The 15,752-nt window shown below is 43.9% G+C and overlaps 1 protein-coding gene across 4 annotated transcripts in view; it reads right to left on the bottom strand.

The window, feature by feature from the left end:
* BDH2 (3-hydroxybutyrate dehydrogenase 2) overlaps positions 1-15,752 on the bottom strand; it is a 444,818-nt gene that overhangs the window by 332,070 nt on the left and 96,996 nt on the right. The window lies entirely within an intron of this gene.

The raw sequence follows: 15,752 nt of genomic DNA, 5'->3' as shown, positions 1-15,752 counted from the left end.
ATGAGGATCTGTTACATCTGGTGTTGGATATATTGAAGTTCTGCTATGGTTGTGACCAAATTTTCCCAGGAGATGTGGACAATATATATATAGAGTGGGAAGAAACCATGGCCCAAAGGCAAGACAAATTTTAATCACGCTGATGAACACCAGGACAAAAGAAGCCATTCTTGGAGTGGCAAGGAAGAAAGGAAGCACCTATTTCAAGGGTCACCAAATATTTGTGTATCCTGACTACCCAAGTGTCACGGTCCATACCCCCAAACATCAGGTACAGACCACCCTGCCCAAGGTGTTGGGTCCCATGGGGGCCTTGACGGCCCCAAGGAATCTTGCAGAGGCTTCCTGGACTCGGTCCTGGCACCGTTGGCGCCAGGCTCATACCGCCATCACCAACATGGCACGTTTCAGACCCAGAGAGGCACGTGCGAACCAATATGAGGCAGGGTGAAGGGATTTTTTGCTGTGGGACTATTTGCTTGGGTGTGGTTGCTGGAACTACTTTCAGAAGACTATATAAGCCACACCCTTCATACAGAACACGCTTTGCGTTATTCTGCACTTCTGCGGCGTAACGCTCACCGTGTCTGCAGCTCCAGGCCAGCCATCAGCCACGCCCGTCCAGTGATCTCGAGCTACCTGCAAAGAAGAGTGAGAAAGAAGAGCAGAACAAGATACTTACCAGTCTCTTCATCGTGGCCGCTCGGGAGTCCACGCTTCTTCAGAACTGAAAAGGAAAGAACATCAGATTAGCCTTGCAGACCACACGCTCTTCATCGCAGTTCAGCGCCGCACTAATACTTACCAGCGAATCATCGGAACGTCATCACTCGATCTTCACTTCATCTTCCGATCGCCGCTCTGGGACTGCTGCATCTGTAAAACCGAAAGAAGACATCAGGTTAGCAGAGCAGTGGGAAGGCCTCATTCTGACTTATAATCCTGCACGAGGCAGCTTTCACCTGTAGGCAGCAATCCTCACGGGCTCACAATTCTTCATCACGCAGCCTTTGTTCAGGAGATTCCACACCTGCAGAATACAAAAGCAGCAGGTTAGTTGTGCAGAAAACCAGTATCGGGTGGAAAGACTTTTGCATAGCACTGGCGCAAATCTTACCTTGGGAGGCCAGCTACCAAGAACCTCGCTCCATCGTATGCATGAAGAGGGAATCTGTAAAGAAAGGTACAGAGTGAACTTTTGCAACTTGAACTCTTAGCTAGCCATATCTTTGGAATAAGACTTACCATAGAGTCAGAGTTGTCTGGAACTTTCGAAAGAATCAGTGAAGTAACTAGATCCAAGAACTACCACGCACCCCTGCGAACAGTGGCAGGACGGAGAGCCCGCTATTCGTAACTCAAAGGTGAGATATAGCGGGGGGGTGCAAGAGGACGCCATGAGAGGCGGGAGCCACCCCTCATCCACATGGTTGGGTAACCTGTGATTTACCTTTCTAGGCAAGCCTGCTTTTGTATCAGAGGGAGTACAAGACACCACTCACCACCAGATCATCCAGCTCCGTTCGGCACCCCTGTGGAGATCAGGTGAGCGTAACACCAAGAGAATCTATACTAATCAGGAAATCTTTCAAAGAGGCCAAAGACTTATCAGGGCTGGTGGGTGTTAAAGCTTTCCTCAATAGGGCGAATCTGCTGAACCTGGTTCTGCCTGATGGTGAAAAGACCACTTCTGACCCTAATGAGGCCATGAAATGGCTTGAACCACTGAAGGAAAAATGTGCTTGATGCTTCTAATACCGTGAGTCATGTGTTTCAAACACTGCCTGTTCAATCTTTACTTTTATGTTTTGTGAATTTTTCCTCATTAGCTTAACGTGTGTTAAAATGGCGCTGCCGACTTGATTCCGTCGAAGATTTGGAACATTGTTCATTTTTAAAAGAATACTTATGATTCTGCTCGTAAACATCACTGCTCGGTACGGACACCAGAGGTTTGAAGAAAGCACCCTCCAGCGTGCCTCCTACGTGCCTTCGCGTGATCCAGGAAGTGTCAATCTATTTGACGTCTCTTTGCGTCGGGAAGTGGCAATCAGGAATTCGATCCATTGAATGGTGTACAAGGGTGCTTGGGGAGAACACGCAGCGCATGTGCAGAGGCCATAACATGCTTTGGATGCGATCACCAGTTGCACCACCAACAGGGACTGATCCTTATTGGCAGCGGTACGTGTGTGATTGAAATCTCCCTTGGAACTGTGTGTTCCGGATACGCTCGCTGCTACGAAACTATGGAATGCCAGCGTCTAACTCAGATGAATCTATTTCTTTGGGGCCGTTTGGATGCAGTGCCACGTTTGAACTACACTCCCCCTAATATAGTGATGAGGGCCTCCATTACACCACTCCGATTTTTCACAGAAGCCGCAATCTGCATGCCATGCAATACAACATACCTACAGAGTATGGCAAGTGGAGGGCACACACGCGCTAGTGCCACTGTCCTGTGCACACGCACAAAGCTTTTTACAACGGAGCAATTTGAAATGATCCCAAGCTTGTACGAGCGTAGTGCTCTGAAGAAAAACATCTGTTTTGGTCTAAGTACTGATTGAATACGGCTTGTCATAATGTACTAGAAGCATCAGTTAATTCATTTCTCTTACATATAATCAACGACAATTATACATTATGCATTATTTTCTTCATCCACCTTGTGGGCTGATTCGCTAGACTCCTGCTGCTCATGTGTGTCCTGGCACGGCTGGTATTCTGAGACCGGGTCGTTCATGTTGCTTTCGGCCTCTGTGGGTTCCATCTCGTCCATCCCTTCCCCTATTGGCCGGTGCAGGAATGCCTTCCTTCTGAATATGGCCGTGAACTGCTCTGCAATCCTTTTGAAGAGCTACTGAATGGCCTTGGTATTCACCACAAACACAGCTGCCACTAAGATGCAGGAAAGCAAGACCCGAAAGATCAGGATGCAATATGACGTGGGCCTAAAGCCAAGACTGGCTGTTTACTCACGACACCTTTGGCTGGGGTATTTGCCCACTTGTGGTCTGCAGGGTTGCCTACCATTGACACTTGTGATGCTAATTCCACTGTTTAACGATCAAATGGGTTCACACGGCTCCTATCTCGCCTGACTTTTGACCTGCTTATGACCTACTTTGCAGCCATGTGGTTTTCCATCACAGGACCCTATATTCAGCCTGGCACGAGCATTTACATTATGGGGGGAGGTATGACGGGAAAAATGCAGTCATATGGATGGAAGTGCTGCCAAGTGTCATCATTATTAGACTCTTCATCAATTTTGGAAATTTTGGAAGGGTGCATAAGTGGTCACTGAGATGGTAGCCTGTTCTGCTTTTGTTCGACAACAGATGTTGCAACTATGTTTTACCCTAATCTCCATATCTTTTAGTTCTAATGAATAATTGGTTTCTACATATCTCATATTATTTGAAGGTCTACCTGGAAATGGGAATAGCAACATTGGGTGTGTTAGTTGTGGTTATTTACGTGTTTTCCTTCTAGGTATGGACTACTTCCGGCTAACGCTCTGGACTTGTGGGAGATTTATGGGGTGTCTATGTATTAATGATGATTGGGTAAGTATTTATCGGAATAGCACTTATATTTCTCATGGATCCCTTTTCCGGATGCACCTTTCTGGTTTTTCATATGCCCATGTTTATGTATTCCTGTCCGTAGACTTCTGTTTCCTTTTATTCTATTCTATGCTAGTCTTAGTCTTTCCATACCTATCCGTTTCTGCTTGCTTTTTGAGTCCGGTTCTGGAAGTGTGCTTATAGCCTAATACACATTACAGCATGGTAAGACAGGCTCTGCGTCTGTAGACATATGGAAATGTATATATCTGCTATTTGAGTCGTGCATAGTATTTGAGATGTACCCTTTGTATTGAAACTGGCTTATGTGCATTCGATTGGTTGGGGGGTCTGAGCTGGGCATGTAGTGACCAGTGACAAGTGACAGGGGGTGTGGGATTACATGCGAGTGTTCAATGTATTTAATCAGATGATGTTGGGCTTTCATATGTTCAGATTGACCAATATTTTAGCATATATGTACCTTGTTATAATTGCATCCTATTATCATCAAAGGTATCTCATTTGACTCTTTTACTAGGTATTCAGTGTAAGGTGTACGCTCAAGAGGCTAGATAATTCCCTGATGACGTTGGGCTGGGCATGGGAGTGGGATGTATTGTGGGGTTAAGATGAGGTTATGTGTATATGTTGCTGACGTATGGGAGCTAAGCTATGGATGATAGGTGATTTATGTGGTAGCTGATGCTGATTCCTTATCCTAGTGAAAAACTTATATGGGCCATCTTTAGTTCCACTGACCATTTATGAAAGGACGACTCCTGAAGGGTATGGTGTCTTGCATTGTTAGTACTGAATTCCCTATGGATACATTTTGAAATTATGATCTATTTGTCATACTGCAAATGAGTAATGAGGGAATCTGTGATTCAGTGATTCTGTGTGTGATACTGGCGATGGTTTCGGGAAAATTGAAGTAGTTATGATACATGAAGGGGCTGATGAATATGTAAAATGGGGGATGCATGGAGTCTGAAGATATAGTGCTGCAGGAATTCTCATAAAGATGGGTTTGTTAATTTAGTGGGTATGATCACCTCCATGAGGATGCCTGTGTTACTGGTTGTTCGTGCTGGACCACAATCGTTGGGTTCCTGAACTCTATGCTGGATATACTTAATTATATATAGATTTTATTTGTTATGATTGTTTGGTCCAAGAAATTGATAGTGAGTAGTGCTGGTTCCTGCTATGGTACTTGGACCGGAATTGGCAATACTTTTGGGGCTGTGTACGGGAGTATACGGTGTGGATTGTATGATTACGGGGGTGTGGTTGATGTGATGAGTTGATTGCCCAGTTATTTAGTCAAAGCATCAATTAAATGGAATGAGGAATGAAGTGATTTGCCTGGAATTGACAATATTAAAGAGATGAGGGTCAATTTTGAACTTAGTAAAATTCAGGTAGTGTTTGACTCATATGAGAGTTTTTCGGTAGAATTGTTTTTGATTTGTGATGTTCATAGGTTTATAGGAGGGGTGTCCAGGACAATGGACTGTTTAGAATGTTATATTTTGTTTGTAATATTTATCTGTTGTTGCTGACTTGCCTCTATTTCAGAGTGGGGGTTGGGTTCACATCTATTAGTTGTTTGTTAAGATTATCAGGGTTGGAGGTGGCACCTATATTTGGAAAATTGGGCACTGAAGGTGGGTCGGAGAGGATGGCTAATGATTTGCGTGTGGTTACATGGAATGTTAATGAACTAAATAATTCAAAGAAAAAACTGAAGATCATGAATCATTTAAAAGAGCTGAAATGTGACATTTGTTTTATTCAAGAGACTCACCTGCTTAAAGATGAAGTTGAAACCCTACATAAGGGCTGGGTTGGGAGGGTCTATAGTGTAATATAAAGCTGATGTCCACACATGCTTTGGATAGCTTCTTAATAGGTTTACTTCCAGTTCTTAAGTTACAAGTTACATGACACTGAGACATCAGGTAAGACAAATAGATCACCGGCACCCATCACCCAGGGAGGGAGGGACCAACTGAACTGTTACAGAACACTCAACACAGCATTCTCCCACTCATACATCAACATTCCACTCGACACTTGCATGACATCACTAAGCACATGACCAGCTTCAGCAGACTCAGACAAGCACATCATAACACATCTCCCTCCTTACCGAAACACCTACACAAACAACAAGCACTTTACATGCAGGCAAGTCACACCACCGTCCACCATACAAACTTCACAAGATACTCTCACAGCTATGCGATTCCAAACTTCACCTACAAATCCAGGTCACCCTCAATAATAATACAAATCACCTTCTGTCTGTCCCTGTCACGAACATACACTAGACTCACACTCTAGACACATGCCAGCCCATACACAAGGCTAAAACTACCCTACAAACCAAACACCCACTGAAATACCATATGTCCTTCCGCCCGCCCCCGCCACAGGCGAGCCTTCAGGCTGCACCCTGAAGCACAGCTTGCCATCCTGACGCAGTACTAGACATCCAGGATGACAACAGAATCACCATACCTAGCAAGAGAACTCATAAAACCGCTAAAACCACTGCTACGAAATATCACCAACTATGCCTACATCACGAACATACAAACAGATAAATCAATGGACTAGGCCAATCGAGCCCACCCAACCACACCAAGGTTTACAGATCCTGCAACAACTTGAAGATGCTGGCCAGCCATCTCCAAGACCACCAACAAAACATGGGGTTGACCTGACTACTTATCTCAATGGCAGCACTAACAAGTCCCATAAACAAACCCTGATCTCAAAGCACTAAGGCCAGGGTTGACAGATGAGAATCAAAAAATAGGGCTCCTGGTGTGGAACCTATTCTACCCAGGAGGGTTAAAACAAAAGATACAAATGAATAGGTCCAAGGATGAAGGCCGTGTTAAAGATGAGGCACACCTAGCCCACCTAGAAACGGCTGAAACACCTGGTGTAGACGCACTACTCCCCCCTAAACTACAGCACATTAATGCTGTTTACGCATGAAAAAAATTTGTGTACCCACCATTGTTCTATGTGTTTTCCACAAATGTTGACTTGAATATGTACACTGTAATATGTGAATTTCTTGGCAAATCCTAATAGGAGTCGAGTTTGTTGCACACACACAATTTGGAGATTGTCCCAAAAAATGTTTGTTTGGCACTGTGTGTTGTAAATATCTTTCTGTTTTTTTGTCTGATTGTTCTGTTTTAGCAAACCATTGTGATGTCTTAATTTCTCTAAATGTTGGATTTATGTCTTTTTGCACACAACTCTAATATAAAAAAATGAGATTTATCTCTACAACATACTATTGAAGAGTGATTCCTTCCTTAGCAATGCAGAGTTTGATAATACATGTGGAGGTGTTGTTCTGAGCCTAGCATCCTTGGACCTATTCATGTGTATCTTTTGTTTTTCAGGGTTGACAGATGACACATAAAAGAAAACAGATAACCAGGCAACTCATAATCTTGGACAGCATATTTCCCTTTCGCTTTATGTTCACTGGAGGGTGTCCCCAACCAGCACCACATCTTCATCTAAACAGAACCACCTGTCCCTTAAAATATGAGTATGCCAAACACTTCAACCTACAATGCACTACTACCCCTCTTAACTTTACGGGGAACGTCATCTTCCCTGCTCTCCGCAGTGCACAACTCAAAACCAGCTCATTAATACCGCTGTCAGAGGCGCTACCTCCCAGCACTTATTAACTAAAACAAAGGGGCTACTTCCCTAAGCTTAGTGGCACATACCACACCAAACCAAAGCACTGCTTTCGGAGGCGCTACCTACCCCCCAGCACTTACTAACTAATACGGAGGCGCGACCTCCCTAGCCTTAGTGGTGCATACCACACCTTACCAAAACACCGCTTTCAGAGGCGTTACGTCCCTAACCTGAGTGGTGCATACCACACCTTACCAAAACACTGCTATGAGAAGCGGTACATTTCAGCACTTATTCACTAAAACGGAGGTGCTACCTCCCTAACCTTAGTGGTGCTCATAGCCTACTAAAACACACTAACATAAGTTGTTCTCAACTACACACTGAACCGGAATACCTACTCCCTTCTCAGGCCCACACCTAACTTAACATGGAATGACTTACACACATGACGGCATAACACTTTAATGCGTCTCTCACACCTGTCACATTAGGCCTTCCATTCATTCCCATATTTCTTAAAGGCATGGTCTAGTAAAAAATGTTATTTAAAAAATAGATAGGCAACATAAAAATACTAGCATTCTCTTTTTTTAAAACTTCCTATGTAAAATTGTGAGCTATTCAAGCTCAGAATTCGCAAAAGCAAGCACATGGGCGCATCCATTTTGTGAAATGGATGCCCTCCTGTGCTGGCTTTTGCTTTTGCGGCACTAATGAAGGAAAAGCCAGCCAGCTGTAGTAAACAAAAGCTACCGCTGGGTGGCTTTCCCTTCATTAGTGCTGTACGTGGAGGACGGGGACCGGAGACCAGAGCAGGAAAGCTGCAGCTGAATCTCGGTAAGTGCTATTTATTTAAAAAAGAAATAAGCACTAGCTGCGTTTTTTTTTCTAAGTTTTCCGGGCTGGAGGAGCCCGGAAAACTTAGAAATAAAACCGCAGCTTTAAAAACATATTTATGTTTGCGGTCGCTTTTGAAGCGACCGCAAACATAAATACAATGTTATTGTGTTGGAAAACGCTGCGGTTTTTCTTTCCAAGTTTCTCAAGCTCCTCCGGCTCGGAGGAGCCTGAGAAACTCGGAAAGAAAAACCGCAGCGTTTTCTAACACAACCGCGTTGTGTTTCCGCCTGCTGTGGCTATCACTTTGGGTCTCCGGTGCTCCAGCACCGGAGACCCAAAGTGAAAGCCAAAGCAGGCGGAAACACAACACGGTTGTGTTTATATGCCGCGTAGTGTTTCTGCCTACAGCTGATTTCCCATTTGGGGCTCTCTGGCTCCGGAGCCCGAGAGCCCCAAATGGGAAAGCAGATTCAGGCAGAAACAACGCGGTTGTTTTCCGCAATGCTGCGTTGTTTCTGCCTGAATCTGCTTTCCCATTTGGGGCTCTCGGGCTCCCCGTGGGGAGCCCGAGAGCCCCAAATGGGAAAGCAGTTTCAGGCAGAAACGCAACGCGGTTGTGTTGGAAAACACGGTTTTTCTTTCCGAGTTTCTCAGGCTCCTCCGAGCCGGAGGAGCCTGAGAAACTTGGAAAGAAAAACCGCAGCGTTTTCCAACACAATAACGTTGTATTTATGTTTGCGGTCGCTTCAAAAGCGACCGCAAACATAAATACAACCTTTTTAAAGCTGCGGTTTAACTTAGAAAAAAAACCCAGCTAGTGCTTATTTTTAAAAAAAAATAAATAGCACTTACCGAGATTCAGCTGCAGCTTTCCTGCTCTGGTCTCCGGTCCCCGTCCTCCGCGTACAGCACTAATGAAGGGAAAGCCAGCCAGCGGTAGCTTTTGTTTACTACAGCTGGCTGGATTTTCCTTCATTAGTGCCGCAAAAGCCAGCACAGGAGGGCATCCATTTCACAAAATGGATGCACCCATGTGCTTGCTTTTGCGAATTTTGAGCTTGAATAGCTCAAAATTTTACATAGGAAGTTTTCAAAAAGAGAATGCTAGTATTTTTTTTTTTATGTTGCCTATCTATTTTTTAAATACAATGTTTTACTAGACCATGCCTTTAAACTCTATGGATATTACCTGAGGCATTTCTGTATCTTCATTAGACATTTTTAAACTCTAACATCAAACACAGACCATGTTTTATAGTAGGTGCATTTCACTAAAAGTCCATGTTGTATTCGAACAACCAAACTGCTAGAAATCCTCAAAATGTTATACTAGCTCATTCGCACTCAAATGCGCTCCACACCATACTTCTTTGCATCTGAATATGGATTTTTTTTATTTTTTTTTCAACAGTGAGCAACAGTCCATAAGACCTGCAAATCCTCGAAATTGTTATTTCTATGCAAAATATGCAAAACATCTTGCTATTACTGGAGCTCATTCATACCACCTTTTACCCCACATGCACTCAACGAACCACCACTCACCTATGGCACTTCATCAAAAAGAATTCTCACTTCGTATTTCAAACTAACTTCTATATTTGAAATTTTCAAAAACATAGTGGAATAATAAGCAAAACTTCCTAAAATCACCAAACCGATGGCTGCTACATGACACCTCGCTAATCGAAGTGGAGCGGCTTTTCCTAGATTACTCTGCTTTCCACACCCGGCATACCCAGGCACCGGCGCTTGCCTCAAGCATCTCGTCCCACTTAATACTCCGTTGGCCGCTATCATACGCCTGTACAGGCGGAGCGGCATCTCTTCTCCACAACCGTTGCTGTCCGCTTCACTAGTTTGGTCCGAATCAGCTTCCTTTAACAAAGCGGCTTCCCTTTTTTTTTTTCAAATGCCACCACGTGACGACTTCACGTTGCGTCCACCAAACATGGTCCTTTACTCGAGTGTCCTTGCTTCTGTCATTGCTCCTTTCACTACGCATCAACAGATTTTTTTTTTTTTTTTAGAACCTTTGGAATGCATCGTTCCAATGCTTCGCCAACCCCCTCAGTGGAACCTGACGTCATCAGTCTCAAGAATGTAACAGGGGACGAAAGTACTCCTGCACAGACCCATGTACCAACGGTCCCTTCGCAGGTACCCCCGTTACGCGCCCAGCGTCTTTAATCCAATGTGCTTTAAACGCTTCTGGCCCGCTCATGTAAAAACACGGTCCCTTCACAGGCACTCCATTCGAACCGCTCACTCTTAGAGCCTCTTATATTTGACCAAGGGAACGTCTCATAAGGCACATCACGTACACTTCTGCTTCACACAGGGACCCTGCTTCCTCACCGTGATGACCCGTCTCCCTTAAGATTTCATTGACAGCTGAATTAATAAGTCTCAGGCCCGTTTTACTCATTGGTACATCTCCAGCTACAGGCCATTTTAACTCTTTGGGCATCCCCAGCCAGCGGGTCCCAGCTCAATACTGAGCTTTCCTCCATTATGTCAGCTTCATGTCCCCCAGACCCAGCACTCCCTCGTACTATGGACTCCTGGTCCTCACGACAGGGGCTCTCCTCCACTGTCCAAATATTCTCAGGGTCCCACCAAATAATCCCTGGAGCACCCTTCTCACATGGACCACTTCCAGTTTCTCATTTCCACGACACACCACTCCCAAGAACTATGGGCTGCTGATTCAGTCTGTTATGGTCCATATAACCTCCTCCCTTATCCGCCCTGGGTGATGGGTTTGCTTACTTGGGGGCGGTGTTGTCTTATTCTCTCCTTCTAGTCCTGATGTCCACTGCACCCCTAGCAGCAGTCCTCTTCAGTCTCTGTCTTCTCCGCTTTCCTTGCACCAGGGGTTCTTTCTTTTAGAAATCCTCGTTGCCAATGTAATATAACGCTGATGTCCACACATGCTTTGGATAGCTTCTTAATAGATTTACTTCCAGTTCTTAAGTTACAAGTTACATGACACTGAGACATCAGGTAAGACAAATAGATCACCGGCACCCATCACCCAGGGAGGGAGTGACCAACTGAACTGTTATAGAACACTCAACACAGCATTCTCACACTCATACATCAACATTCCACTTGACACTTGCATGACATCACTAAGCACATGACCAACTTCAGCAAACTCAGACAAGCACATCATAACATATAGCTCCTGCTTTTCCACGCGATTGAGGGGAGTGGCAATTTTAATTCAGCAAAATGCTCCATTGAAGATTGTACGAGAACTGTCGGATCGAGACGGTAGGATGGTGGCACTACTGGTTAATATTCAGGGATGTTTTGTGAGGTTGTGTAATATTTATGCCCTGTCTATAGATGATGGATCATTCTATAGGAAACTGGCCCAGACAATACAAGACTTGGGTAAAGATAATATCATTCTTGGTGGTGACTTTAACACTGTTTTGAATAAGGACTTGGATAGAAGTGTGTCTGTGAATAATAAACATAATGATCGTCACTATCTTTCTCTGATAAACCTGCTGGAGGAACACGCATTGCGGGATTGTTGGAGGTTGGAACATCCATTTGCTAGAGAATATAGTTTTTACTCAGGCGCACACTCGGTTGAGTGAGAATCATTAAACTAGTGAAATAGGCACCATCCTACTGACGGATCATGCACATGTAACAATGTGTATTAATTTGATTGATGCTGTACAAAGGCAATATACGTGGAGAATGAACAATACGTTCTTGCGATTGGAAGAGGAGGTGGAGAAGTTGAGGACAGAAATGTATTTTTATGTTTCAGCAAATCACACGGGCAAACCGAGACCAGAGGTTGTATGGGAAGCTTTCAAATGTACAATGCGGGGTTATTTGATTAATTTGACATGTGGATTGAATAGGAAACATGCTAGTAAACAGAGGGAACTTGAGATGAGGATTGGTGATTTATCTAAGAGGGTTATGGCTGACCGACTTGACAGAGATGGTCATTCTGAATCGGTGAAACTGAAGCAAGAGCTTAGCAGTATAATTGAGGAAAGGACGGAAAGGAAATACAATAACCAGAAATGTGAGTACTTTGAGAAAGGTGAGAAATGTGGTAGGTGGCTGGCCTATAGGTTCAAGATGAGGGAATCAGAACGGACGATTACATCCATTCAAGATAAAGATGGACGAGTCATCTTTCTTCCGAAAGAGATTAACAATATCTTCAGGGACTATTATGTGAATTTGTACAAGAGTGAAATTGATGCGCCAGTCGGGAGCGGTGACTTTCTTGAGAGGGCGAAACTAGCTAAGATTTCAGATCATGAATCGCAGTTACTGGAGGAGGATTTGACATTGGATGAGATCAAAAGGGCTATCAACAGATTAAATGTTGGGAAGTCACCTGGACCTGACGGCTTTCCGGTGGAATTCTACAAATTATTGCCAGATTCAGCCCTGGAATTACTCAAAGATGTGTATGTGGCCTCTTTGGCTAATTGCCTACTCCTGACTTCAACTAGACACGCCATGATATCTGTCTTTCCAAAGAAGGGGAAAGATGAAACGCTCCCTGGGAGCTATAGACCGATCAGTCTTATTAACACGGACAACAACATTTTGGCAAAGATCATGGCCATTAGATTGGAGAATCATCTCCCAAATTTTATCAATGAGAATCTGTCGGGTTTTGTGAAAGGGAGGAAAACATCCAGTAACATCAGGAGACTATTCCATACAATTAAAAAGGCGGCGGATGATTTAGATGATGCAGCTGTTTGTTCATTGGATGCGGAGAAAGCTTTCGATCGTGTGGAATGGGACTTCCTCTTTTTAGTCCTTGAAAAATTGGGATTTGGAGTGAATTAAAGATCATGGATTAGACTATTATATTCACAACCGACAGCTGATGTTAATACCAATGGGAGTCCCTCTGATCCTTTTGTACTGGAAAGAGGGACGAGACAGGGATGTCCCCTTTCACCACTGTTGTTTGTTCTGGCGATTGAACCTCTGGCGGCTCGTGTTGGGGATTAGAACAAAAATTGTGGTTGTTTGTTGATGACATTCTTTTAGTTCTACGCGACTTAGAACGCTCACTGCTGACTTTATTGGAAGTCTTAACTTCATTTCATATGTTTTCTGGTTATAAAGTGAATTGGACCAAATCAGAAGTGATGTTGCTAGTTCCTGGTTGTAGTAAAAAATATGTTACTGACTGGGGGTTTTGGTGGTGCCCGGATAAGATGTTGTATCTGGGGATTTGGATCACTCCGAAGATTTGTGATTTGGTGAGAGTGAACATGAGTGTGATTACTTTGGCTTTCAAGAATGATTTAGAGCGATGGGGATTATTGAATCTTTCGCTTTGGGGGAAGGTAATGCTCTAAAGATGGTGTCTACCCCTAAGATCAATTATATTGTTATTGTTATTGTTAGTTATTTTGCATTTATATAGCGCCTTATATACCATTGGTATGGTCTGAAGGCGCTGGTAGGTTGAACGCCCTTGGGAACCGAAGTTCAGGTCAGTATAGAGAGTAGAGGGAGTCCAAAAGTGCGTGTGCGCACTAGGTATGTGTGCAGCTGGTGCGGAAATCGAGTGGTAGCTGCTTCTTAGTTGTACGTGTGGTGGTTGAGAGGTCAGGAGTATGCGATTGCTCTGGTCGGTTTTACCCAGAACGAGTGTGGCTGCGTTAGGCCTGAGGAGAACGCCTGGCTGGGGGGGGGTGAATCCAGCAATGATTACTTAGAGTGATGTGGAGTAAGAGGGAGATGTGGATATGAGAACAGTTATACCGAATGGTGTCATAGTATCTCTGTGTTCTAGATGAGTGGTGGTGTAAGAGGGAGAGTAAGCGTGGGGTGTGGTATGATGTATGTTTTCAAGTGTTTCCTTCATTCCAAAGCATATTAAGCATTGTCTGTTGTACAAATTCGTCCGTTCCTCATATTCGTCCGCTCCACACATTCGTTCAGTCATTATCATCGTCTAGTTCACACCCTCGTACACTTCTAAACGCTGCTGGGAACAGTTCTGAATTCAACTTTCACAGAGAGGCTATTGGGTGCAACTTTCAAGTGTAACTGGGTACACTTCTAAAATGCTATTGGGTACACTTCTAAATTAAGGTGGGAACCGTTTTACAATCAGCTATCAGATAGGCTATTGGGTGCAGCTTCTAAATGCAATTGGGTATATTTCTAAAATGCTGTTGGATACACTTCTAATTGCAAGAGGGTACAATTCTAATTCAACTTTCTCTGAGGAGGTGCGGGGTACAGTTCTAGTTGCGAGTGGGAACAGTTCTTTATTCAACTTTCACAGAGAGGCTATTGGGTGCAAACTTTCAGGTGCAACTGGGTACACTTCTAAATGCAAGTGGGAACAGTTCTAAATTTCAGCTTTCACAGAGAGGCTATTGGGTGCAGCTTCTGAATGCAATTGGGTACACTTCTAAATGCCGTTGGGTACATTTCTACATGTAAGAGAGAACAGTTCTAAATCAACTTTCTCACAGAGGCTAACCGGCGCAACTTCCAACTCTAATTGGATACACTTCCAGGAGCAGGTGGGAGCAGTTCTAATGCGGGTGGTAACGGATTTAAATTCAACTTTCGCAGAAAGGCTATTGGGCGCAGCTTCTAAATGCAATTGGGTACAATTCTAATGCAGGTGAGGACAATTCTAAATTCGACTTTCTCAGAGAGGCTATTGGGTGCAGCTTCTAAATGCAATTGGGTACACTTCTAAATGCCGTTGGGTACACTTCTACATGCAAGAGGGAACAATTCTAATTCAACTTTCTCAGAGAGGCTATCCGGCGCAACTTCAACCGCAATTGGGTACACTTCTAGATGGAGGTGGGAGCAGTTCTAATGCGGGTGGTAACAGATCTAAATTCAACTTTCACAGAGAGGCTATCGGGCGCAGCCTCTGAATGCAACTGAGTACACTTCTGAATGCAGGTGGGAACAATTTTAAATTCAACTTTCACAGAGGCTAATTGGGGGCAGCTTCTAAATGCAAATTCTAGTGTATCTTTCTCAGAGGGCTATCCGGCGTACTTCTAAATGCTAACATTCACAATTCCATCTAAGAGTGGACATGCTAACATTCACAATTCCATCTAAGAGTGGACATGCTAATATTTACAATTCCATCTAAGAGTGGACATGCTAACATTCACAATTCCATCTAAGAGTGGACATGCTAACATTCACAATTCCATCTAAGAACATGCTAACATTCAAAATTCCATCTAAGAACATGCTAACATTCACAATTCCATCTAAGAGTGGGCATGCTAACACTCACAATTCCATCAAGGAGTGGACATATCTTGGGTATGATCCCGCTAAATATTGAGGCTCCTTACTGGAAGGATTTGGACAGGCTTGTACAAGGGTTTTTATGGGACAAGAAACCGCCAAGGTTGAGCTTGTGGAAGCTACAATTACCAATGGAGAAAGGTGGACTAGGAGTGCCAAATTTTAGGGCCTATCATCTAGCCTTTAATTGTGCTTTCATAGTTGATTTCTTGGCGCCGAATCCTAATGATTGGGCTATGGCAGAGGCGAGTTTTAATGGTCCTTTGTCACCGAGGGCGTTTTTGACTACAGCATCGGGAGATGTGAAAGAGCCATTGACTGCATGTCTGAGAAATTCCT

The sequence above is a fragment of the Ambystoma mexicanum genome, chromosome 6q (assembly GCF_040938575.1).
Source record: "Ambystoma mexicanum isolate Mex_15411 chromosome 6q, UKY_AmexF1_1, whole genome shotgun sequence".
NCBI classification, from domain to species: domain Eukaryota; kingdom Metazoa; phylum Chordata; class Amphibia; order Caudata; family Ambystomatidae; genus Ambystoma; species Ambystoma mexicanum.
Note: the sequence above shows the minus strand (reverse complement) of the source record. Positions and strands in the feature narration are given on the sequence as shown.